The sequence below is a fragment of the Alexandromys fortis genome, unplaced genomic scaffold, assembly GCF_014885135.2.
Source record: "Alexandromys fortis isolate MF-2015 unplaced genomic scaffold, M_Fortis_MF-2015_v1.1 scaffold_162, whole genome shotgun sequence".
Taxonomy (NCBI): Eukaryota; Metazoa; Chordata; class Mammalia; order Rodentia; family Cricetidae; genus Alexandromys; species Alexandromys fortis.
This window is the reverse complement of record NW_026068033.1, coordinates 472,317-496,300: the sequence shown is the minus strand read 5'-3', so window position 1 is coordinate 496,300 and position 23,984 is coordinate 472,317. Positions and strand designations below refer to the sequence as shown.

The window sequence follows — 23,984 nt, the reverse complement described above, 5'->3', positions numbered from 1 at the left end:
AGGCCGGGCGGTGGTGGCGCACGCCTTTAATCCCAGCACTCGGGAGGCAGAGGCAGGCGGATCTCTGGGAGTTCGAGGCCAGCCTGGTCTGCAAGAGCTAGTTCCGGGACGGGCACCAAAGCTACCGAGAAACCCTGTCTCGAAAAACAAAAAAAAAAAAAAGGCAGAGAGAGTGAACTGGAAGTGAGGGAGGCTGTGAAATCTCAAAGCCTGCCGCCGGTTAAATACTTCGCCCTGCAAGGCTGTACCACCTCCCCAAACAGTGCCACCGACTAGGAACCAAGTATCGAAATGCAGGAGCTATGTGGGGGTATAGTCATCCAGACTGCAGCAGGTAGGAATGATGGTTACTAGAGGCTGGAGGAGACGGGGGAGGAAAGGGATGGCCTTGCCAAAGGGTACGTACAGAGTTACTGTTACTTCCGGACTCTAGGGCACAGCAGAAGGCAGTCAGTGTTGCATTGTATTCTTCAAAACAGCGGGATGGCAGGGAATTGAATGTTTATCAGATTCGGTGCAAAGCATGAGGTGCTGGATCTGCTAATCACCGTGACTAAGGTATTGTGCGATGCACACAGGCCTGGCAACATCACTGGCAGCATCACGTTGTACCCGGCAAACACGTACAGCTATCTGTCAATTAGGAATAAAATAAAGCCTTGAAGAAGCTTCTGAGCGAACAGCGAGACCGGAACCGCGTGGACTGTGGAGCTCGCGTTCTTTTACCTATAAGTGATCTGTCACTTTCTTCTGATAAATTGTAGCAAGAGTAAACACCCTTCCTGTTCTGGCGTAGGCCGGTGCTTGCCAACACTGAAGTGACTGACGTCGCCACCGGAGAGCCTCCCCTGTCTTTCTGTCTTTCACGTGTCCCAGCGTATAGCACGGCTCTTCCTCCCAGCTGGGTTAGCTCCCAGCATAAAACTGGGCCCTGATTTTAGTTACCTTCGTCTCAGCCCGTTATTATTTTCCAGCCTAGTTCAGTTACTCATCAGCTTTATGAGCGTGGAGACACTGAGGCTGCGCCCCAGACCGAGCGCCTTCCTTGCTGAGCGGCCTCGTATCTCTGCTTAGCTTGTGCAGATGGTCCTCAGGGATCAAATGGTAATTAGTGGGGGACAGGGAGAGTGTTCTTCCTGGACACTGAGATGTTGATGATACACAGGGGTGAGTGAGACGTTGGTTATCAGTAGATGGTGGCACTTTCGTGTTAGGCTTTCTTCAGAACACGGAACAGCACTGTTGAGCGCTCAGGGCTGGCTGCTGCTTTGTCACGGGGCTGTCCCGTGTGTTGTAGGCTCTTTGGCAGCAGCTCATATTTCTTCTCAGTAGAATCTCTCCCCAAGTTGTGAAAATGAAAAGTGTCTTACACACACTTAAAGTATTCCCTGGGGTAAGTCTTCTCTAGCTTGGGACCCTGCTCCCTATAAACACTTTACTCCTTCAGAGCTAGGCACGGTAGTGTTTGCTTTCTTCCTTGGGTGTCTTAAGCCAGTCTCTGTGCAGATGACCAAGAACATAAAGATTAGCCAGGCACTTCTTTCCCAGGCTTATATATGTGAGCGTGTATTTGTCACGTTTAAAGCTGTCGTGGTTTCCGCTGGCTAACTCTGATCACTGTTTTCCTGGAAGCTACACTCTGCGTGTGTGTGTGTGTGTGTGTGTGCGCGCGCGCGTGCATGTGCACATTTTCATCTCTGTACCAGAGGAAGGACTTCTCAGTGAACTCGGGGCTCACGGGTCCGCTCTGCTGGTTGGCCAGCACTTCCAGTGGATCTCCCCATACCTGTCTCCACAATGCTAGGGTTTAGGCACATGCCAGTGGACCTGGAGTTTGGGATGTTTTCTCTGGGTGTGGGATATCTCATTCAGTTTTTTATGTCTGCGTGGCAAGTCCCGTAAACCAGTTCTTTACCAACCGAGCCAGTTAATTCCCAGCTAGCCAATTCCCTGCCCCCAAAGTTACATTTCGTTTTTTTTTTTTTTTCTGAGTATTGCTTCCAGCCTGTAGTTCCGGCTGCTGTTTGAGTCATTATGATTCCCTTACTGATTGCTGTATTTCTGTTTTTGTGGTCTGTGTCTGTGAGGAAAGCCCTTTGCAGTGGGGGGAGAGGGGTCGATACCTTTGACTTTCAGCACAGCTGATAACCTGCTTTACTCATCCATCAATTTCACCCATGGCTGCTTCGGCCATTTCGGGCCCAGCGTCTGCTTCGCTCGCTTGTGATTGCTTCGTTCTTTCTAACTAGCCACCTGAGGCTGCTTCTTAGCCACTGGCCATGAGAAGTTTCACTTACTGAACTAATGCCTGGAAACCACAGTGGAGCCCGGAGAGTACTTCTTGGAGTGCTTTGCGGGGTGACTTAGTGTGTTTTCACTCCAATTTTTAGAGACTGCTATAAATATTGTTCACGGGAATCAAACATATGGCGGCTTTCTGTTTAGAGGACGAGTGTGAGGGAACTGGAGAATTTTCTGGAGACTTTGTGCTAAGTTACCAGTTGCCATTGGTTTAAAGATAGCTAGTAAAGGTTTTTCTTTTCCTGCCCTTTCTGTTTTCTAGGTTTACTTAAACAATGTTTAGGAATTGTATCTCTGTCCAGCAAACTGTCCACAGTCAGGTCTGCCTCTGAGAGGACCAGGTAAGGGGTGTAGTTATTCTTTAAGAGACACTGCTGTCTTGCTGTGTGCTGGCGAATGCTGACAGGAGCTTATGCCTTGTGCTGTATGCCCAGTTTTGTTTGTAAAATAGTTGAGACCCCATAGGGAATAAATCTCTCCCAGGATGTGGCTAGCAGAGTGCTGGACTCAATGACTGCAAGCCACAGTCCTTAGCTAGGCTGCCGCCAAAAGCTTTTTGCATTTTTTCTTTTTTTTTTTTTTCTGAAGAAGTGAGAGGAGGAGGAGGGGGAGGAGGAGGGGGAGGAGCCCTAGGCCCTCTCCAACACACCCAAATGACCAGATTCATCATAGCACGAAACTTCACAAGATACACCCACTCCCTTGCCGGCAGCCGGGAAGGCTACAGCTTCCTGATTTCAGTTACTGGAAGTTGGAGAGATGGAAAGGCAGCCGGGAGCGTGCGCCTCGCTGAGCCGCCGGTGAGCTTTGAAAAATTCGATCCGTTTTCCACCCGTGAATCTCCTGGGCACGGCTGGCCCTGGAAGCTGCTGTGGGGGCTGTGGTGAGGATGGGTAAGAGCCCCGGAACCCTTAAGTGTGGCCTGAGGCTGGGAGCCTGGATGGCCGGAGACCTGGCCGTGCTGAGTTTGTGCTGAGCCCCAGGGCGCTGTGCGGCTCTGCTGAGCAAGCCGCAGTGTGGGGTTCTGACCCCAGGAAAAGGGGGTTCTGACTCCGAAACTTCTCTCTTGCTTTAGTGAGGAACATTGTATGGGACGGGACGGAGACAGTGTGACTGATCTTGACACCTACCGAAAAGATGCTTCCTGCCTGGGACCCAACCCTGCTGTGCTCCTCTGGCAATCACTAGTCTGTGTATGGGTGGGGGGTGGGGATGGAGGGAATCCCTTGGAGAGGTTTGGGATTCTAGGCTGGACTGGTTTTCGGATATTTTGAAGCTGTGGCTTCGGACCAGCACCTGGGTGGGAATTCTAGAACTGGGGCATTAAGTCTCAGGTTTTCCCCCAGCTAAAAACCCCTTTGCCACGGGGGATCTCTGTTTATCTGGAACTTCTTTTTTTAACGTGAGTTTTTCTGCCGCAACTGGTTGATCTTCTGATCCATTGCCTAAGCAAATTTTGGGTGGGGTGAAGAGAGGAAGTTTGGCTGGAGGGTGGCACCGGGGTAGGGGGTCCTTGTAAGTGACAATATCCTAGCAAAGCATAAACTCGGCTCCCCCACCCTCCACCCCCATGTCCTGGTTTTGTTTTCAATAGGCTTTCCTGGGTGTACGGTCAGAAGGAAGTTTTGAGGCTGATCAGTGGCTTGGTGGGATGATGCACTTGGAGCCAGGCTTTTGAATGCTTATTGTTAGCTGATACGTCATGAAATTACTTTTAGGATAGAAAGGTGGGGAGATGGCTGGCTTTTAGGTTTGCAACTAAGTGTCCATTTTGCCACAAGCTCTCTCCTAGTTTGAAGGGAGTGGGAGAGGAGTTGTTCTCTGCTGATCTTGTGGCTTTCCTAGCATTGGGTGGGATGACTTGGCCGCCTCAACAGTATTGCGGGTATTGCAGGTCCTGGCCCAGGCTGCTGGGGGCTCAGTTAGCTTGCCGGGAACATTCTGCTTCCTTGAAGGTAATGATCTGTTTGTGAAGGAATGACTGACTCTTGAGCCACACTTCATCTGTCCCAAGGGAGATCAGGTGGTATGGCACAGGCTGTCACACCTGGCAGTGGCTTCAGAAACAGCCCAATAGGTGGGTGACTTGGAGCATGATGGTGTCATGCCTGCTCCCGAGGAACCTGTTGTCACACTACAGGGGGTGGCTGAACTGGATCTTGTGATGGCAAGGGCAGCACTAAGGAATAGATGGCGTTTATGGAACTGCAGCCCGTAGAGAAAGGGGAAGTAGTGGTTCACAGCAAAGGCTCTTGGGTGTTGTCACTGGGGACTGTTATGCAGATGTCTGAAGCTGGGGTTGACTCTGCCTTAGGCCCACTGAGTTTCTCAATTCTTGTGCCATGCTCTTTGTTTGGCTCCATCTCCCAGTCCTGGTTTGGCTCTGTTTGTTTTATAGACGTCTAATGTTTTGAGTTCAGTTTGTCACAGATATAGGACCACTGAAATGATTTGTGTTAGTAGCTAATTTTCATTTGGAAGTTTCCTGGTTCTTCCAGGGCTTGCAGTATATTGCTGTGCAGTTAGTTATATTAGATAGATCAAGTTTTTAAAGCTGGGGCGTATGTAAAAAGGTTTCCTTGTCCTCTTGGCTTTGGTTACTTATCCCTTTTTTCTCTTTCTGGGTGTACGTGTGTGTGCCTGTGTGCACACACATGTGTGTTAGTCCCACAACACTAAGACACACTCTCCTAGTTGTGTATATTTCCTTGATTAATCTTCCTGACCTATCTCCAGTTTTATTGCTGCTGGAAGAACCAGCGTGGGCTGTTCGTAGTTGACGTGCAAACAGCCTCCTTCTAGAATTGAAAACATTCAAGTGTACATCTAAAAAAATTCTGCCGTATGGGATGCTGTCAAGAAAGGGTTTATGACATCCTTTGAAAACAAGCAACTGAGTCCCCCAGCTTAAGGAGGAAGACATTTTGTACTTGTCTTTGACGTTGATTGTGTTTTTCTGTTTATTAAAGCATACCTTCTGTTTGTGAGCATCATACATATTGGACCAAATTGTTCCAAGGTGGATATTATGGATTCACTAGGGCACACCCTGCGAAATTGTTCTCGAAGCATCAAGTCAGAGTATGCATGAGGCTTGCTTTGAGATAATTTAATGTGAAGTGTGGCAGCGTTCAGACCTCTCAGCAATACACATTTACCTTGCGCAAGAGTAGACAAATTGTCGTAATGACTGGGGCGGAGCCTTTCATTTCTGTTCATATTTAATGCATGAGCCTGAGTGTCTTAAAGTTTAGCCCAACCTTTCTGAGTGTGTGGCAGTCTGAGGGCTTTGACTCCAGCTTTGCCAGTTAGTGGCGAGGTCTCAGGATAATTACCTTGGAATTTCCATACCTCCAGTGATGAGATAAATATGCAAATAACTCGTGGTTGTGGGGTTTACTGAGAGGATCCAGGTAGGGCACTTTTCATGTGACTTGGCGCACAGTAGGCTTTTTGTGAATGGTAACTCATTGAGTGTCTCCTGTTCTCTGTCCTTCCTTGTCATAACTTTGAAGTTCAACACTTCTCTCTCTGCCTGCCTGTCAGAATAGTGAAATAGGATTAAATAGAATTTGTCATGAAATAAAACAAAATATCTTCTCCCTATCTATTTATTCCCTCTTCATTATCAGTGAGTGAGGTCACCAGGGACACCTTTTACATTTCCTGTGTGTTAATCTTAGTTTCCTAGTAAATTGTTGAGAAAGTGACTGCGTGTTTCTTCTTTTCAGTTTTTGCCTTGTCTTCCAGGGATTATTATAATCTTCCCGTCTGTCTCATCTGTCTTCCTTTTCCTCTCTCCTTTTCCCTCATTTCCTTTTGAACAGAAGTGGCGTGATCTTAAAACCCCACTCGTAACCAAGACCAGGAAAGCATACCCGCGTCATAGCTGAGGTGGGAAAATGAAGGTTCGGGGCTGGGCGGTTGCCTGGGTTTTAGAAAGGAATATTGGGTTTTGAAGCCCCCTCGAGCCCAAGCCATTTAATCTTCTGAGGGAGTGGGAACTGAAAGGGTCCTGAGTTATAGATGGTTTGCTTTGCTTGTGTTTATGCATCTGGAATTATAAGGGCTGGTCTGGGGATCGGGAGGGATGGTGAGCTGGAATAGCATTCGTTTGCACTGTGGTACAGGGACAGTCCTGTGCCCAAGGATGGAGCCCTGGTTTATATATTGTAACTACTGAGCTTCAGGTATGGCGTTCTCTCCAGGGAAGACAGACAGCTGCTCTTGGTCCAGCCTGTCTGCTCTGTTAGGCTGGTGGTGTTTGAGATGTCAGAGGGAAGACCAGGAAGTGGAGTCCTCCCAAGTGGCTTGCCCCTCTTTGAGTGCTTTTGAGGCAGCGTGACTTGCATAATGGCTTAGAGAGGCTTGGTGAGACTTTGTCCTAATCGTAGAGTTTCATTCGGTCACCTTGGTGTCTTCCTGGGGAGATTCAACACACACACACACACACACACACACACACACACACACACACACACACCTACTTCATATAGGGATCTGATGACAGATCAAAATGCAGATACTGCCAAAGTCCTGCTTGGTGGACCAATGAGTTTTACTGGGGTCACTTACAGGAATATGGGTGAGAGGTTACTTCCAGGAGCAGAAATGACTCACAAGACAGCTGCATCACCAAAGCCCACCCCAGTGTGGGTGATAGTTCATGAGGCTGGGAACCTGGAGCACACTGCACAGCCTACAGCTAGCTCAACAGGTTGGAGAGCAAGCATCCTTTCCAGGTATCTCTGGTTTAAGGCTTGCTTTCCAGGCAGCTGGTCTGGTCTCTACTTCTTGGCAGCTTTTATTGCTGAGCCTGGCAGGAAGGGTTCTAGTGGATCTGGTCAGTGTCGGGGGCTTTCTGAAACTTCCCCGCAGGATGGCATGTTTTCTTCTTGGAGCAAACAGTTACACAGATATGAGTGTTCGTGAAATACATGCAAAGTTAGCCTAAACCCATTTTTTTTTTTTATCTTCTCTGACAGGTAGAACCCTTGTGGACTGAAACCCACCTCTCTAGACCTGAAAGCAAGACAGAGAAAGAGGAAGGGCACACAAGTTCCAGGGACTATGATGTTCTGAATTCCAGTCCCTCTCTCAGGAAGTGAGCAGCCCCTTCAGATGGCACCTCCGGAGACCCTAATGAAGGCTCTTCCCTTCGGCCTGGGGTAAGTGTGGTGTTTGCCTGAGACTGGGGAATAAGTAGTTGACCTTTAAGTCTTTATTGTCTCAGACTGCTCCTTAAGCTGCTGTTTTGGGACAGTGGAAAGTATGGTATTGGTGACTGGTCTTGGTGGGAAGGAGGCTACCGTTCTCCTCACGTGGAATCAGAGGCTTCAGATTCTCAGGGGCGCAGGTTTGGTGGGTTCTTGCCACTGTGAGGTTGTTTTGTAGACGTCAGAGGTTGACTCCCTACCTCTTTGTGCCTGGCTTCCCCTTCGCCCGCTTGTCTGGAGCTAGGAAAGGGAAGAAAGAACAGATCTGATGGCACAGGAGGAAACTTGGTGTCCCGGCCTGTGTGTTGCCTATAGAATCACGTTAAATGAGAGAGGCTCAGTCCTCTACCTGCAAAATGTGCTTGGAAAAAGCATGCCATTCCATGGGGGAATCACCCATGTGGTCACACTGGACACCTTCATCTTATTGTGTGATGAGTCAGGAGCTTTACCAGAAGGGATCTAGGGCTAAACCTGCGTGTTCTGAGTCATGTAGAGGAGAACGGCTTTGAAAAACGTCTTCCTTCCCTCTTTGGAGGACCAACAGAAAGGGCTATGTACTTTTCTGGTTTCCACTCTGCAAATGAGGACAGTGGTCTCTTTGTTCCCATGGATTTCATTGGGAGAGAATGATTAACACCAAAAGGCACTTGGGAAAGGTTGACCCAGCCATAGCTCAGTGGCTAAGAGCGCTCGCTGCTTTTCCAGAGGACCCAGGCTCAATTCCCAGCACCCATGTGGCAGCTCACAACTGTACATAATTCTAGTTCCACGGTATTCAGTGCTGCCTTTTGGCCTCCACAGATGCCTGGTACGCATGTAGTATGCTTACATATATGCAGACAGAACTCATACACATGAAATAAATAGTTTTTAAGTGGAGCTTTTGAGCGATATGAAGTTGCAGTTATTTCCAAGTTTGCCTGCCGCTCACTAACTTACCGAAGCCTTGGTGATGCTACGTTGAGCTTTTTTTTTTTTTTTTTTTTTTAATGTTAAGCAGGTTTTGGTAAGATACTGGGGGCTGCTGACTTTGAACAAAATGGAACCACAAAGGCAGCTGCTTCCTGAGACATGACCGACCCCGGCGGCTTCTAAGGTTTCCCTCCAGCATTCCAGGTCCTGCTAGTGGGTCCTGCTGTAACCTGTTCTTCCAGTATTGCCTGCTGCTCCTCCCTGCCAGAACCCAGAGCCAGCCCTGGCCACGCCCCTCTGACGAGCCCTGCAGCTGCTGGAGAAAGCTTCTTCTTGGGTGTTTACCTCGCACCGTGCGAACCTAATTGGGTTGTGACTCTTTTTGAGATGTAGAGGTGACGTCAGCAACAACTGTGTCTGAGTTCTAGTGCACCCTGATGGTCTGTCCCCTTTCATGCAAATTGCTCCCACCAAGGGCTAGTCTCTTTCTGTGGGAGAGCTTCCCCTGGAAGACTTGGCTCTCCTTTGATCAATACCCAGCAATTTTCAGTTCTCCTTTTCATCCTTTGTAAGAGCTATCCACTGGGAAGGTGCTCCTGTCCCAAGCCAAAGTTTCACCTTGTCGTGACTTCCTGTGGCTTCCTTCCCTCCCTGACCCAGCACACCGTGCCCAACAGTCTTGTCTTTGTCTCAACTCAGTTGTCTAGAGTAGCAAAGTTGGGAAACGGCAGAACTCAGGTGTAAACCTTGGTCCTCTGGCTCCACAGTTCAGTCTCCTGAGGGGCTCCTGGGTCTCCTCTGCTGTGGGGCTGCTTGTCCTTTCGCTCACACTGTCCATTGCATGGATACCAGTGGCTGCAAGGGGTACTGGGGTGCTTTAGGAGAGGCTGCTCTCGGATCCGTCCCCCTAGCTGTGTCTCGGGGCATGCTGTCTTATCATGCTTCCCCCTGGAGCAGTCTCCCCCAGTTCTCTGCTCAGTCACTACTTATCTCTCCCAAAGGTGGGCCCACCTCCCTCTGCTGCCTTCTTACTCTAGGCCCTCCAACCTTTCTAGTCTCAGATCCCAATGTTGCTTGTCCACTCTTCCTCTTGAGTACCTTCCTTCCTAAAAGTGACTTACAAATCTTTAGGGCTCTGTCCATGTAGCGAGGATCTAGGAACTCTTTAGAGATCACCTAAAATTGGCCCAAAGACATCTGGGGAAATGTCAGGTTTGTTCCTAAGCTCTTCAAATGAGGGGAAGCACCAAGGAGAAAGAGCCAGTTTAAAAGGCATCAAGGGGCGGACCCGGAGGGAGTCTGTGCTTGTCCGAGCCCGTGTATTTTCACACTGCAGCTGCTCCAGCTGAGCTGGGCGATGGATGGATGCATCATCCCTTGGCTTTGAGTGCAGGGCCCAGCCATCCACCCCAAGGGAGCCGCAGCAGGTTTACGTGATGAATAGCCATCTAGTCGCTCCCAGTGCTCAGGCTTGTGGCTAAGCGTGTTCCATGGAAATGGGAAGACAAACTTGCCAAGCTTTTCACTCCATTCCGCCTTTTGAAAGATACCAAAGATGTCAGTTGGAATGCAGTGTGTTGCGCTTTATCTGGTGGCCAGCCATAATTCCATAGCAGTTTCTCAGCAAAATGCCAGAAGTGTTCTGCCTTCTGGGCGTGTCCCTCTTTGTAAGGTGGTGGAAAGATGGCTAGCCAGGAAGTCAGAAGGCAGCAGCAAAGAGACGACATGCTGGGCATGGTGGCACATACATCTGATCCTGGAAAAAAACAAGCTGATCTCTGTGAGTTTGAAGCCAGCCTGGTCTACATAGTGGGTTCCAGACCAGCTACTTAGTGAGACCTGATCTCTAAATAAATAAATAAATAAATACACTACACACATTGAGCACCTACTGTGTACCTGGCATTCTGCTAAGTACTCTCAGTCAGAGTAGGGACTCTTTGGGTCTCAAAATGCGCAGACCTTCAAGCCCCTATGGCACTGTGTGTTTTGTCCCGTTTTTGCTGTTTTTTTTTTTTAAAACAGTCATTTGAATATATTTCTTTCTTTTTTTAAACTATTGGTCCCACTTATCTCCTCATCTCCTAATATCTGCCCTCTGCCCTTGCAACATCCCCTATCAAATTGAAGAGAAAGACCAAAACCTAACCAAACCAAGTAAGCAGAAGGATCATCTTGTTTTGCTGTAACTTGTTTCTCAATACTAATAATGCCTAATACTGTGCTATGAAATCAGTTGTTACACATTATTGCTTAGAGAATAATGACAAAAACATACCTGTACTTGTGTTGTACAGATGCACATTGTTCATTTCAAGTGTTTTCAGTCTACAGTTGGATAGATGTGTGGATGTGGAGAGGTGGGCACAGGGGGCTGGCTGTGTGGCCGAACTTCCTGTGGCATGAGTGAGTCTCTTTGGCCGAACTCATCATCACGCTTTATCTGACTTCTGTCTCCATGTGCACTGACCCTCAGTCCTAGAGAGAAACACGGCCTTTGATGATGATGTCAGATTAACTCTAGAGAGAATCAGTGCCTTTGATGATGATGATGACGATGTCGTCAAATTAACTCTAGAGAGAATCGGCACCTTTGATGGTGATGTCACACTGACTGTGGAGAGAACCTTTTGCCTTTGGTGATGATGTCAAATTAACTCTAGAGAGAATCAGGGCCTTTGATGATGATGATGATGTCAAATTAACTCTAGAGAGAATCGGCACCTTTGATGGTGATGTCACACTGACTGTGGAGAGAACCTTTTGCCTTTGGTGATGATGAAGAAGAAGATGATGACGATGAAGATGATGATGATGTCAAATTAACTCTAGAGAGAATCAGGGCCTTTGATGATGATGATGATGTCAAATTAACTCTAGAGAGAATCAGCGCCTTTGATGGTGATGTCACATTGACTGTGGAGAGAACCAGGGCCTTTGGTGATGATGAAGAAGAAGATGATGACGATGAAGATGATGATGATGTCAAATTAACTCTAGTGAGAATCAGTGCCTTTGATGATGATGATGACGATGTCGTCAAATTAACTCTAGAGAGAATCGGCACCTTTGATGGTGATGTCACACTGACTGTGGAGAGAACCAGGGCCTTTGGTGATGATGAAGAAGAAGATGATGACGATGAAGATGATGATGATGTCAAATTAACTCTAGAGAGAATCAGGGCCTTTGATGATGATGACGATGTCGTCAAATTAACTCTAGAGAGAATCGGCACTTTTGATGGTGATGTCACACTGACTGTAGAATGCGGAACCTTTGTGTTCATTTCTGTGGTGCCAAGGTCTTTCGTGTTTTTTGATTTGGTTAAAGTCAGCGTTGCTTGAAACGCCATAACTAGGTATGGCTCAGGGAGTGGGTACGATGATATTTGAAAAACTGTAGAATTAGGAATCTCACTTTAGTTTTAGATGTTTGTCCACAGGTGGAGTGGATTGAGCTGGCTCTTTGAGTTCCCTCAGAAGAGGTTGTTAGTTTCTTTTCAAGGAGCAGGAGACCATCTTGGTCTTGAGTGGTATCGGTCGGTGGTATATACGGTTTAGGATGTTGGTGCTTTGGGTTGGATGCTTGGGATACTCTTCTCCTGGCTTGTCCCTCTCCTGCCCACATTGCATAAACATTGGCGTGGCAGGGACAGATGGCCATTCCGGAGCTCCTTTGATGTCACATTTGGTTGCCTGGGTGGGGGTAGAGTGGTTGCAGCCAGTCTCTGTAGGAGGAGGACAGGCTGCCTGGGAAATACCCACTTGACAGTGGGTAAACAGAAGGAAAACTCCAGAAACGCTGGGTGTCCTGGTCCGTGTTCAGTCCCAACAGCAGTGGCATGGGATTTACATAAGTGTTTAACTTGGGAACAAGCCAGAGAGCACAGAGCACAGGACTTCACTGATGCTCTGCAGAGTTTGATTTCCTTACAGGAGTGAATGAACTGGAGTGGGGGTGGCTGAGGGGCTGCTTGTCATTACTTTCAGGGTTGCGGGGGTGGGGAGAGGATCTCTCCCCGTAACCTGGGTCCTGGGTTAGGCTCAGGGGAGGCCACCTATAATCACAGACAGTCAGTCAGTGGGGAGCAGAGCAGCGCTTATCAGTGTGTTTCCCACTGATTAAACTGCATCAGTCTGTGTAACAAGGACCAAAGGCTTTGGTGAAAAAAAAAACAAATGAAGTGTGATAATGAAGAGGAGAATCCAGACAGGGAGGGATTCTGTGAAACAGCAGAATGCTGAAAGAAACAGCGAGGGTTGGCAGTGGCTGAGCATCAAATGGCTTTACAGGCTCTAAGTTTTGAAGGGTACAGTAGAGGCTGCTGCCATTGGCCGCTTGCAAGCCAAGCATGGCCTCCAACCACGGCGGAAGAAGTCTCGAGTCCACTGCAAGCTCCTGTGATTCAGCCTTGGGCTGAGAACTATTGATATGTGCTTACAGAAGTCCCAGAGGGTCAAATCATGGCTGTGCATTCAGAGCGAGGGGCAGCTATTTGCTGTGCTTCATAGGAATCTTTCTAAGAGGGTGAATTTGGCGAGTTCATTGATTATTTTAACAAACAACTTGTTACATGGTTGTGAGTGTGGCCTCCGGAGGTGCCCTCAGGAGATTCAGTGATGTGTGATGGGCAGCTACCCCTCTCCAGGAGATACTGTGAGGAGAGAAGGAGGGCGAGCCTCTGAGAAGGATGGGTGAGTCAGGACATTAGCCAGAGAACTGTGAGGGCTGAAGATGGGGGATTACTAAGGATGCTGTCATCTTTCGGTATGTGTAGAACGACCCATTTATCTTCAGGACACATGGCCCCAGAAGTAGGCTGGTTGGGCTTAGAGTTGTCAGTTTTACAACAGTTCAGACCACATTTGGAATTGCAAATTTGGGGCTTTCTATGGTCTGGGAGTGTCCATAGCTCATGTCTTTGGTATCACTGTTGGGCAGCACTGACGAATGACAGCCAGCTCACTGTCATCTACCCAGTCACCAGGGAAGAATGCAAGGGTCCACAGTGTGCAGCAGTGCTGAGCTGTGATGCTCAGTAGCTCAGGTGTAGCAAATGTGCTTTTGACTTAAGGCGATAGGTGTAATTGGGAAGTAGCTTCGTAATAAATTGGGGAGTGTACCTGTTATTTATTTCAAGTTGGGACAAGCAGCCTATCTGGGCTTTTGGTATACTATTTCTGCTTTCTTTTTTCTCAGTGATTACAGTAATCTAGTGTGCACATGTACTTAAGAGGCCATTTAGTCCTAAAAACATCCAACCCAGTGCACTTTAAAGTTGTTTTCCATTGTGTATATTCATTGCACATGGTACTGTGTTACATGAAGACATTTTCATACATGTATGTATCTTACGTTGCACACATTTCTCCATCTCCTCTACCCTGCTTTTTCTCATTCTGCCCTGCCCTGTTAGTCCTGTTTTTTTCTCTTAGGGAGTTTTATGTCATGTATATGCACATAATTTTATATATCTGCATAAAATCTAGGAACCACATCTTCACTTCTCTGAGACTGGCTTAACTTGATTCATGTGGTTATTTCCAGACTTTGTTTTTCTTTATAAATGAAAAAAAAAATGATTCGTGTTGATACCACATCTCAAAAATCCATTCTTCTGTTGTTGGACACGCAGGCCCAGTGGATGGGCTTTTTGTTTAGGTCCCTGGTGAGACTATTAAGGATCTAAGTGTGGGAGTTTTATTGCGCAGCTCCCTGGCAGGGCTCTCAACATTTTCTTCCCTGTAGGTCCAGTGCTGCTATTGATTTTGCTAGAAATCACTCCTCAAGACAGAATGATTCTTCCTTTTGTATTAATGATGTTTTTGGACAATTTCATACAGCTATGCCGTGGTTTCTGATTATCTTCGCCTCCTCTTTCCTCTCCTCCACCGGTCGGTCAGCTGCTACTCCTGTCTAGGTCCCTTTCCCATGTCTTGTTCCTGTCTTTTTGTTTTACGATATTCTTAGTTACTTATATTTGGATAAAATGATTACTCTTATTTGCTGGTTGGTATTTATTTAGTGAAATATGGGAAAGTGCTCATTGGACAAAGACAAAGTCAAGAGACTCACATTCTTTCAACTTGGGCACTTCCTGCTTCTGATTTTGACTACCTTGTTGGCCAGGGATGAAAGTCCCATCCTTACAGAGTTTTTTTTTTTCTAACGTGGTGGAACCAAAAAGCAGATATATTGGCTTATGGTTCATCCCTGTGATCCAGTCACTCAGTGGTTGAAGGTCGAGGCAGGAGAATTGCTGTTTGAGAACAGCATAGCTCACCATGTGTGTGACCTACAAGTGAGATCCTCACAAGCAAGCCAGCACAAAGCCACTACCTAAGGCCTGTGTGTGGACACCAGTGTGCTAAGACACAGCCTTTTCTTGACCTTATTCATCAGACCCAACTTCTGTGGTTGGAGTTTACATTCATGTGTGTGTGCCATGTTTAAAATTTTGGGTTCTCTTCCTTCCCTTCCCTTCTGCCCCAGGAATAAGAGGCTTCATGTAGGTTGAAAATGGAAACCACGGAAAACCCAGGATCTGGAAGTAATTTTCATCAGGAGAGAAATTACCCAAATGGGAAAAGACACTATTTAGTCGCTTGCCAGCGGAGGGAAACACAAGAGTGTGTAACTTGCTCTCCTTCAGTAATTGGATACATTATTGGACTTTGCAGTTAGCCAAAGGCAGGCCCAGGTGTTAGCTGGTCCCCTCTCCTGAAGAGTGCATTGAACGGGGGTAAAATCCAGATCACCAACCTCTTATTTCTGTCACGTGAATGACACTTATTCCTACAGATGGACTCATTCAGTGACCACGCTCTGCCATCTAAACAGGGACGTCTGGGTCAGCCCAGATTTGGGACTTCGCCTTCCCGAAGGGACAGACAGTTAGGAGCGAGGCCTTCTATTGCCTCGAATTGGGATTATTAAACTCCTTCCTGTGTCTGGGGTTCGTGGTCCTGGGCAAGTGATGGTTTAGGGTCCTTCATCCTAAGAATGAAATTTTACTTTGGAAATTAAGCAACTTCTCTAGGCCTGTCATTTCTTATGACATGATTCTGTCCTCAGATACCACGCTTTCCGCCATTCCCCATGCAGGTCCTGTTCCTCAGCTTTTTCTAATGGTCATGAGAACAATTTAGTCTGCGACCTGCAGTCTGTTTTGATGAAGCTCACTTTTCCCGTAGTTTTGGCCCATGTGATCCAAGCTGCCTGTATGTTGAAGATCATCTGCCTGCCTATCTGTCTGTCTGTTACTTTTGGTGTTGGTTCAGGTGGACTCCTGGTCTCATGGATGCTAGATAAATGTTTTACTGCTGAACTGCCACCCCTGCCCGATTCCTGCCTCTTGTTTAATCGGTAGTGTGCAGTTGTTGAGACGTAATTGTTGACTAAATGCCTACTTCCCTGTTTCCCGTACCTAGTTCCAGAGACTTCCAGGGGTCTTTGGAAGTCTATTCTGGCCATCTGGTTGTGTGTTTGAAGTGGCACAGCCACTTGGGTCTTTCAACATCCCCCCTGTTCGGTCTTTTGTTCAGGGTCACATGCAGGGAAATGAATCATTTTCTTCGGCAGATGCATTTAATTTAATAGGTACAAAGGGCAGTGTCTGAATCTCACCTCACATTTAGGGCGTATAAATATATTTGAAGTACTTGGGAAGAAAGCATCATGTTAGGGATGGCTTCATCTGTGTGTAAAGCTAAAACCAGACTCATTGCCAGATTTAATTTGTCAAGTGTTCTTAGAAAGAGGCGGCTTTCTAGAGAGTGTGAAGCTCATTTTGTCTTAGGCTCAGTAAGACCATTCTTTGCATTTCTCTTTCTGTACATCTTTCCCATACAAAGCCCTGTGCAAAACCCTGCACATGTGGCTCGTGACCGCTTTATTCAGGATTGTCCAAACTTGGAGGCGACCAAGATGTCTTTCAGTAGGTGGGCACCTACCTCACGCAGTAGCATACTTCACAGTGCTAAAAAGAAGTGAGCAAGCCACAAAAAGGCCTGGAAGAGCCTTAGATTTAGTTGTTAAGGACTGGGGAGTAGGGAGGGATGGCTAGGTAGGATACTGGGTAGATTGGGTAGTCCAGCAAATACATGATACGTACGGGTCCTGTCCAAACCTCGAGAATGCGCGACTTCCAGAGTAACGTTAGTGTAGGATTTTCGGGAATAGTGATGTGCCATGTGAGTTCATTGGCTTCCAACAGATGTCCTTCCCTAGGAGGTATGTGGGCGGAGGGGGAGGGGTCTGTTCTTATAAAACCAAGTCTATGAAAAAAAACTCTGTACTTTTACTATGAACCTAAAATGATCTATATAATAAAATTTTAGAACATAGCAACAATGTAGAAACCCAAGCTGAGGAGATGCACCCCTGAATTCTCCCCAGATGATCCAGCCAAGAGTCTATTGCTTGACCTGTGTTAATTCTTAAGCCCCCTGAGACCTTCTGCTTGGACAGCAGTTGCTAGGCAGCATGAGAAGTTCCTACGTCAAGAATTGTTTCTGTTCCTGCAGAATAGAGATAGGACAAGAATGGCCTTTGTCCTGGCAACCTCATAGCTATGAGGTACCAGTCTCTAGGTCTAGAAGAATCTCCCTCCCCCCTTGTACCTGGCATTCTGGAGGAAGACAGCAAGTCTTTGGCGCATGTGCCACCTGGAAGGTGACAGTCACTATGGAGATGAGAGAAGCAAAGACTTCCGAGTAGAAGGGTTAAACAGGAAGGGCTCCCTTGTAGTGACACTCTACCAAGAATGCCTCAGTGTAAGGGAGCAAGCTTTTCTGGGAACAGAGGACAGAGGGCTGGGCCTGTGATTCTGGGGAATTGTCAGGAGGATCCCTGAGGCTTGGTTGGATAGATCAAGGGAGAAAGTCAAGGGGACACGGATAAGAGGGGTGTGGTGTAGTGGAAGCCTCTTGAGAACTGTGGCATGAGGAGTTCTCATCTGATTCAGGTGTTAATAGGCTCCTGAGCTGAGGGTGGACCAAACAGCTTCCATATTTGGACCACTGCCGCTAGCCATCCGTATCTCTAAGCACTGATTAAATTTTGTTATTGCACGCACAGCCTGATCCCCCCTGGTGCCATCGGATCTGTATTAATAAAATTTTAGCTTCTCTAGGCATAAATCTCTGTCTTTAAAGTTGGTAAGAAAAGGGGCTTTCATGTGCGGGGAGTTAGTTGAAGAATTCTATAAGGAGTTCAAGGGTAGATGAAAAATGCTTGAAGAGAGTTTACGGTTCTCTGCAGCCCAGTGTTCATTTACCTTCCTCTCCACCCTCTGCCTTGCCCCCTCCAGCTCCAGCCTTACTGTTGACCCTTACTCAGTGTGCACTTCCCTTTCTGGTTAGACAGTTAACCTCTCAGGAGCCGCGTCCGAAATCAAGGCCTGAAAACATGCGGCAGACCTTGGATGCCTTCAGAAACACAAACCTGAATTTTTTGGCATCTGAGCCTGTTGTCTGTTTTAAGTGGCATGTGGTAAGCTTGTCCACAGATGTTAGTGGACCAGTCTACTTTGAACAAAATAATAATACCGTTCACATCTGCTCCCCTTTTCATCTAGCGATCTTAAAACCCCGAGTGCATATTAATTAAGCCTCACATGACTGGAAGGTAAGGAAGGGTAGAGGGAAATCCCTTTCATCACGGCTGCACGAAAACTTGGAGGGACAGCCTCTGGGGCCAGCTGAGTAACAAGCGTTTTGCACCCCGACCTTGCCTTTCATCTGGCATGAGACATTCTCTGCAAGTGTTTCCTGGTGGGGATGCCTTAGCGGACAGGCACAGGGGTGCAGTCTCAACCCAGCTCGGCAGCATTGTCCCTTCTTCTGTCCTGTTCATGGCCTCACTGGGGGGTTTCTGGCACTGCATGGTGTGGACTGGGGACGGTACAGATGGCTGGTGAGGCGGTTTGGTCCCCCCCCCCCCATCTTTTTGGTTTGCTATGCAGCTAGGTAGGCAGTGCCTTTGAAATGTCAGCTGCCTGCCCAGCTGGTAATAAGTAATTTTTAGTTAATAGCCCGGGGCTCCCTTGTACCCAAATGCTCTCCCTCCCGAATGCATCCCCTGTACATTAGGATAATAGAACAAGCTGGAGAGAGCCATTGCTTTCCGACAAAGGAGGCATGGGGTTTGTCCATCAGAAGAGCAAAGCAGAACAAAGGCACGAGGAAGTGGACTGGTCTTGCCATTAGCAGTGGGAAATTCAGCTGCTGGCCCGTGGGAGGGAGGCTGGGGCTCCTCTTGCTGAGATCAAGGGCTGCTGCCTGACAAGTGGGGAGAAACACTTGGCAGGGTGTGAAGTGTGTGTACACAGTTCGCAAAGGAGTGGGCATCTTTGATTTTTAAACAGAAAATCTTTAGCTCCATTTACAGAACTTCCCAGCGGCCAGTATCAAGTGTGCCATTGATTTTCCAACCCAACGTTGTCTTTCTTGACATTTGTGTGTCAAAGAAAGCAATAGGAAGTATTGAAAGGGGTTCTTTCATGTGGCCTCCATGTCATACGTGTATGGATTCCATCTTCATGGCTTTAAAGGTAGACACGTACCTGTTAGCGCAGGCACAGGGTGAATGCTTGTTCTTTTAAGGTTGCGGTCCCGTGAGTATATCCAGAGGTGCACTCCATGGCAGGACTGTGCTCTGAGCCTTATTGTCAAGTTGGTGTATTGTTTGTTTCCCACAATCTCCTTATACCCGGGAGGGGGCCATAGTTGGTGGGAGAGTGTTCTTTAAATGAAAGTAATTAGATCAAGAAAAGGCCTAGAAATCTATTTTATTGTTTGAGTGGCAAAATAAACGAAATCTTTGTCTCCTACTTGAGTCCTGCGATCCCTTCTTCGGCAGTCAGATCCCCTCGGTCTCAGGGGCCCCATGCGTGGATGTGAGTATTCTTCCGTGGGTGCTGGGGACCAAACTCAGGTGGTCAGACATAATGACACATGCTTTACCGTTTCTGGCCCTGAGTTGGTTTTTATGGAGTATCAGCGAGGGCTAATTTTTCTCCTAATTAATTATGTTAATGTGGTTTCTTACAGTTTTTGCTTACTTTAAAATTTTTCTACTGGCATGCTTTAAGAGCACAGAAAAAAAAACAGCATTGTGCTTTCAGAGTGTAGTGTCTACTGGAGGCACAGGTGCTGGCCACGGGCACTTGTTGAACACTACTGTCTCTAGGCACAGGTGCCGGCCACGGGCACTTGTTGAACACTGTACTTACTGTCTCTAGGCACAGGTACCAGCCACGGACACTTGTTGAACTCTCTCTAGGCATGGTTGCTGGCCATGGCACTTGTTAAATACTGTCTCTAGACATGGGTGCCGGCCACGGGCACTTGTTGAATGCTCTCTAGGCATGGGTGCTGGTCACGGACTCTTGTTGAACACTGTCTCCACCAGTTCTTCCTCTTGCATTTCTTCCTCATAACTTCCTGTTTCTCTGCAGCAGCCCTCTGAGGTCTCTGTGACCTTCACAGTTCTGTATCTGGTGAGGCTCTGTGAGGTAGAAGTCACTGTACATCTGGGGTTACCCAGAGCCCCTGGTACCATGTACCCTCAGTGTCATTTCCTGGCTCATACTTGTCTGAGAGACTCAACCATCATGGAAAAGGACACTCATTAAAACTTTCTTAACTATTCTTTTTGACTAATTTTACTTAAAAGTTAAAGCAAACACAAGTGTGCTGAATTATTTGTGTGTGTGTGTGTGTGTGTGTGTGTGTGTTAAAATATGCCCGAAATAAAACAAACCATTTCAAATGAGTGACTGCAATTGTTACCACAGTGTTCAGGATTCCCTCTCCCCCCCCCAAACAGAAACCCTCTCATTAAACCATCACTCTGCATGTCCTACTCCATCCAGCCTGCCGCAGGCCCTGCTAACCTCCATCTTCCATGCCAGTTTTCAGTTTGCCTATTCTGGATAAGCGAGCTCCCTGTGTCAGTTCATTTTCTCTCTGGCTTATTGCGCCTAGCGCCCCGCCGGGTCCACACTGTTGCGTGGCTCAGAAACCTGTTGTTCTTTGGCTGTCACATTTTCCAACATTGTCCACACTGTGCTTCCTTTACCTGTTTCCAACTCCGGCTGCTGTGAACGCAGTGATTCAAGATCAAACTCAGCAGCGACTGAGAACAGTCCAGCTCTAAATGGGCAATGGACTTAGACTGACATTTCTCCAGAGGATGTACACACCGCTGAATAAGCACACGAAAAAGACAATCTATATCATGAATCATTAGAAAAATGCCAGTCAAAACCACACTGAGGTACTATTCATAATCGCTATAGTGGTGCTTTTGATTTTTTTTTTTTTCAAAGGCTGTTTTACCTTATAACTCTGCTGGTTAAATTTAAGTCTTGGAGCTTTCATTCCCATGCGCTGCCGCCTCCTCCCTCAGACGGGGTCTCAGTCTATAGCTCTGGCTCACTTGAAACTGGCTGCATGGCTGTGCAGATCAACTTCTCTCTCTACTTCCCAGGTTATGGGATGAAGGGCATACACTGCCATGTCTGGCTGCATAGTAGAATTTTAGACTTTTATTGATATTGCATGCATGGGTACAGATGATATGTGTGGCGACACTCTATGTGTGTGGAGGTCAGGGGGCGACTTTGTGTGCAGTCAATTCTGCTACATTTGCGCAGGTTCTGGGGACTTCATGAACTTGTTGTCTGGCTTATCTTGCAAGCAATTTTACCAACCATTCTCATCAGCCTGCTCTGTGTGTGTTTGTGTGTGTAAGTAATTTTTTTTTAAACTGGAAAGTAAAAAGTGTTGGCGAGAGGGTGAAAAAGTGTGGGAGGACGTGGAAATATACAGCATATAGCAATTAATATTCAGATGTCAACCCGCCAGAGGAATGCCTCTGATGAGGTTAATCCTGTCCAGGAAAGGCCTGCAGGATCATTGACTCTGGAAACTGTTACTCAATTCACTAAGGCAGCGTGGTGACTCCCCAATACCTGCATTGTAATGCGTAATCTCTTATGATGTGTATATGTAATCCTATGATTACATCTCAATATTATGGGCATACACATATATGTGGGTGGTCAGGAAGATGACCTTTCATTTAGCTATGTAATTTTGATATATAGAGCATATATAGGACATGCTTCATAGCTCCATCTATTTGTCCCATGAGAGCTGTAGACACTTAAGAGCCTGCTTTGTTCATTTTGCTCAGACTTCAGTAAGTTCAAACTAGACTAAAGGCTTTTTGGAAATAGATCCTAAGCTTAAAACCTTACAGCTATGCACAAGGTCAGAGTCGCAGATGTCCAACCTAGGTTGCTACACAAAGCACCCTAAAAAAAAGCATGCCAGTTCTTTGTTTCCCAGTCTGCTAACAATAGACCTATATCTCAAGGTTTGTTGGTGGGCACTGTGTCCCCACCCCGTTTCACAGTCTTATCCTGAAACCCTTGTGTTGCCATGGTAAATGGCTCGGCTCCCTAGGTAACTCCCTAAGAATGTGCTTTTGACCAATGAGAGATAACTCTTGTAATTTTTATTATTGCTCCAAGCTTCCTGTCAGTGGAAAATTTTGAAGACTAGAGAAGAAGCTAGGAGAAATTAGAAGTAGGACTGGAGAATTAGAATAGAGGCAGAAGAAAAGACAGACATGTTTGAAACTGCACACCAATGAGAGGGTTCATTCATTTTCCCTCAGATGCCCTAAGAGAAAAGTTCCTTTCGCTTGCTGTAGCGTCCAATCTGAACTCTGAAGAGTCTAGAGACTGGACCCCAAAGGTCCTCAGTAGGGAAGCTGGAACCCTTGTATACTGTTGGTGAGACATTAAGATGGTACAGCTACTGTCCAAACGTTTGGCATTCTCTCAAAATGTCAGACTCAGAATCACTGTACAACACAGCCCATATCCTGGATTTGCCCCAAAGAATTGAAAACATGGACCCCAATATATACTTGTAAATCAGTTGAACAGCTCTTGAACATGTAATTATCTTTTATTGATTTCTTCTATACTAAAGACATTTCTTTATGTTACCATCTGGTTATTATGCTTTCCCTTAGAGCCCTAGAAACAAATACCGCAGCCACTGTGTGCTGTGTGTGAGGCTGCAGAGCCACGGAATAGAACACCATTAGGGCACGAGGTGCATCTCAAACCTCAGAAGCGGTCCTGCACTGTGTACACCCTTCAGGAATGTTCTGAGTGAGAAATCAGGCTTTAACTTTTGGTAGCATTGCCAAGATAAAGGCAAAATGTTGTCCAAGAGATTTATGTACAGAACTCTTTTATTCTTTAGTCTTCTAGTCTCTGAGCTCCCAAAATCTTATTTCACAAGCATTAAATCTTGTTGGATTTACAATGATAGAATTGGCAGCTTTTGCAAATCAGACTTTCAAATAGAAATGTTAAGTATGAGACAGAATACCGGTTCTGGGCTGTTGGGAAGTCATTGTGTCTTCACTGTCAAGCCTCTCACTCAGCTGCCTACTAAACTGTTGATAATTTATACACAGTTTTTACTGGCCCGGGGTGCAGGCAGGTCTTTCTAACTAGTCGTATTCAGGAAGTCTACTTTCAACAACAGAATGGAATATTCCTTCTTTAAATTATTCCCTTTTAATTCTACCTTTGTCCTGAGTCTGGAGTTCTTCACCAGTGGGAAAAGGGTTTCTAAATCAGGCACGGTGGCACACATCTATATTCTTAATGCTGTGACTACTGAGGCAAGGAGGATCATGAGTTTGAAGGTAGCCCATGTACATGCAGGTGAAGGCGCGTGTGCGTGCGCACACATAAACACACACACACACACACATACACACACTAAATCATGGGCTGGGGGTATTAGCACACATCTTTAATCCCAGGACTCAGAGGCAGATATAATGAATCTCTGTGAATTTGAGGGCAGCCTGGTCTATATAGAGTATCAGGCCAGCCAGGGAGACATACTGAGATCTAGTCCCAAATAGATAGATAGATAGGTAGATAGATAGATAGATAGATAGATGATAGATAGATAGATAGAGAGATGCACACACACACAAACACAAACACATACATACACTCATAAATAGAATTTTTAAATTGCTGTTTGAATTGCTGATTTGAATTTTCTAAAAATCAGTTAAATTTAAGTTTGAGATCAAGAAAAATTTCCAACAATTTTTGTGATAACATTAACATAGTTCTACCATTTTCTAGTGCATACCTATATAAATCAGTATTTCCATGGGGTCACTATTTAGGGTTACTATTGCTCTGATGAAATACCATAACCAAAAGCAAGTTTGGTAGGAAAGAGTTTATTTGGTGTAGACTTACACATAGCAGTCCATCACTGACGGGAGTTAGAATAGGAACGGAAACACTTCAGGAACCTGGATCCAGGAGCTGATACAGGGGCTATGGAGGGTGCTGCTTGCTGACTTGCTCTTCTTGGATAGCTCAGCCTGTGTTCTTATAGAAGCCAGGACCACCAGCCCAGGGTCGCGCTTCTCCCAATGCGATGAGCCTTCCCACATCGGTCACTCATTCAGAAAATGCCTGACTGACCTCAT

General features: G+C 46.6%; 1 protein-coding gene across 8 annotated transcripts in view; it reads left to right on the top strand.

The window, feature by feature from the left end:
• Positions 1 to 23,984, top strand: part of Tiam1 (TIAM Rac1 associated GEF 1) — a 339,898-nt gene that overhangs the window by 159,099 nt on the left and 156,815 nt on the right. For 6 of the 8 annotated variants that reach the window (XM_050164763.1, XM_050164762.1, XM_050164765.1 and 3 more), the window contains one exon: positions 7,287 to 7,469. The gene's annotated coding sequence lies outside the window, so the exon portion shown is untranslated. Of the gene's footprint in view, positions 1 to 2,975; positions 3,195 to 7,286; positions 7,470 to 23,984 lie in introns of those variants that run through there. The other 2 variants (XM_050164764.1, XM_050164767.1) reach the window with 2 other exon arrangements.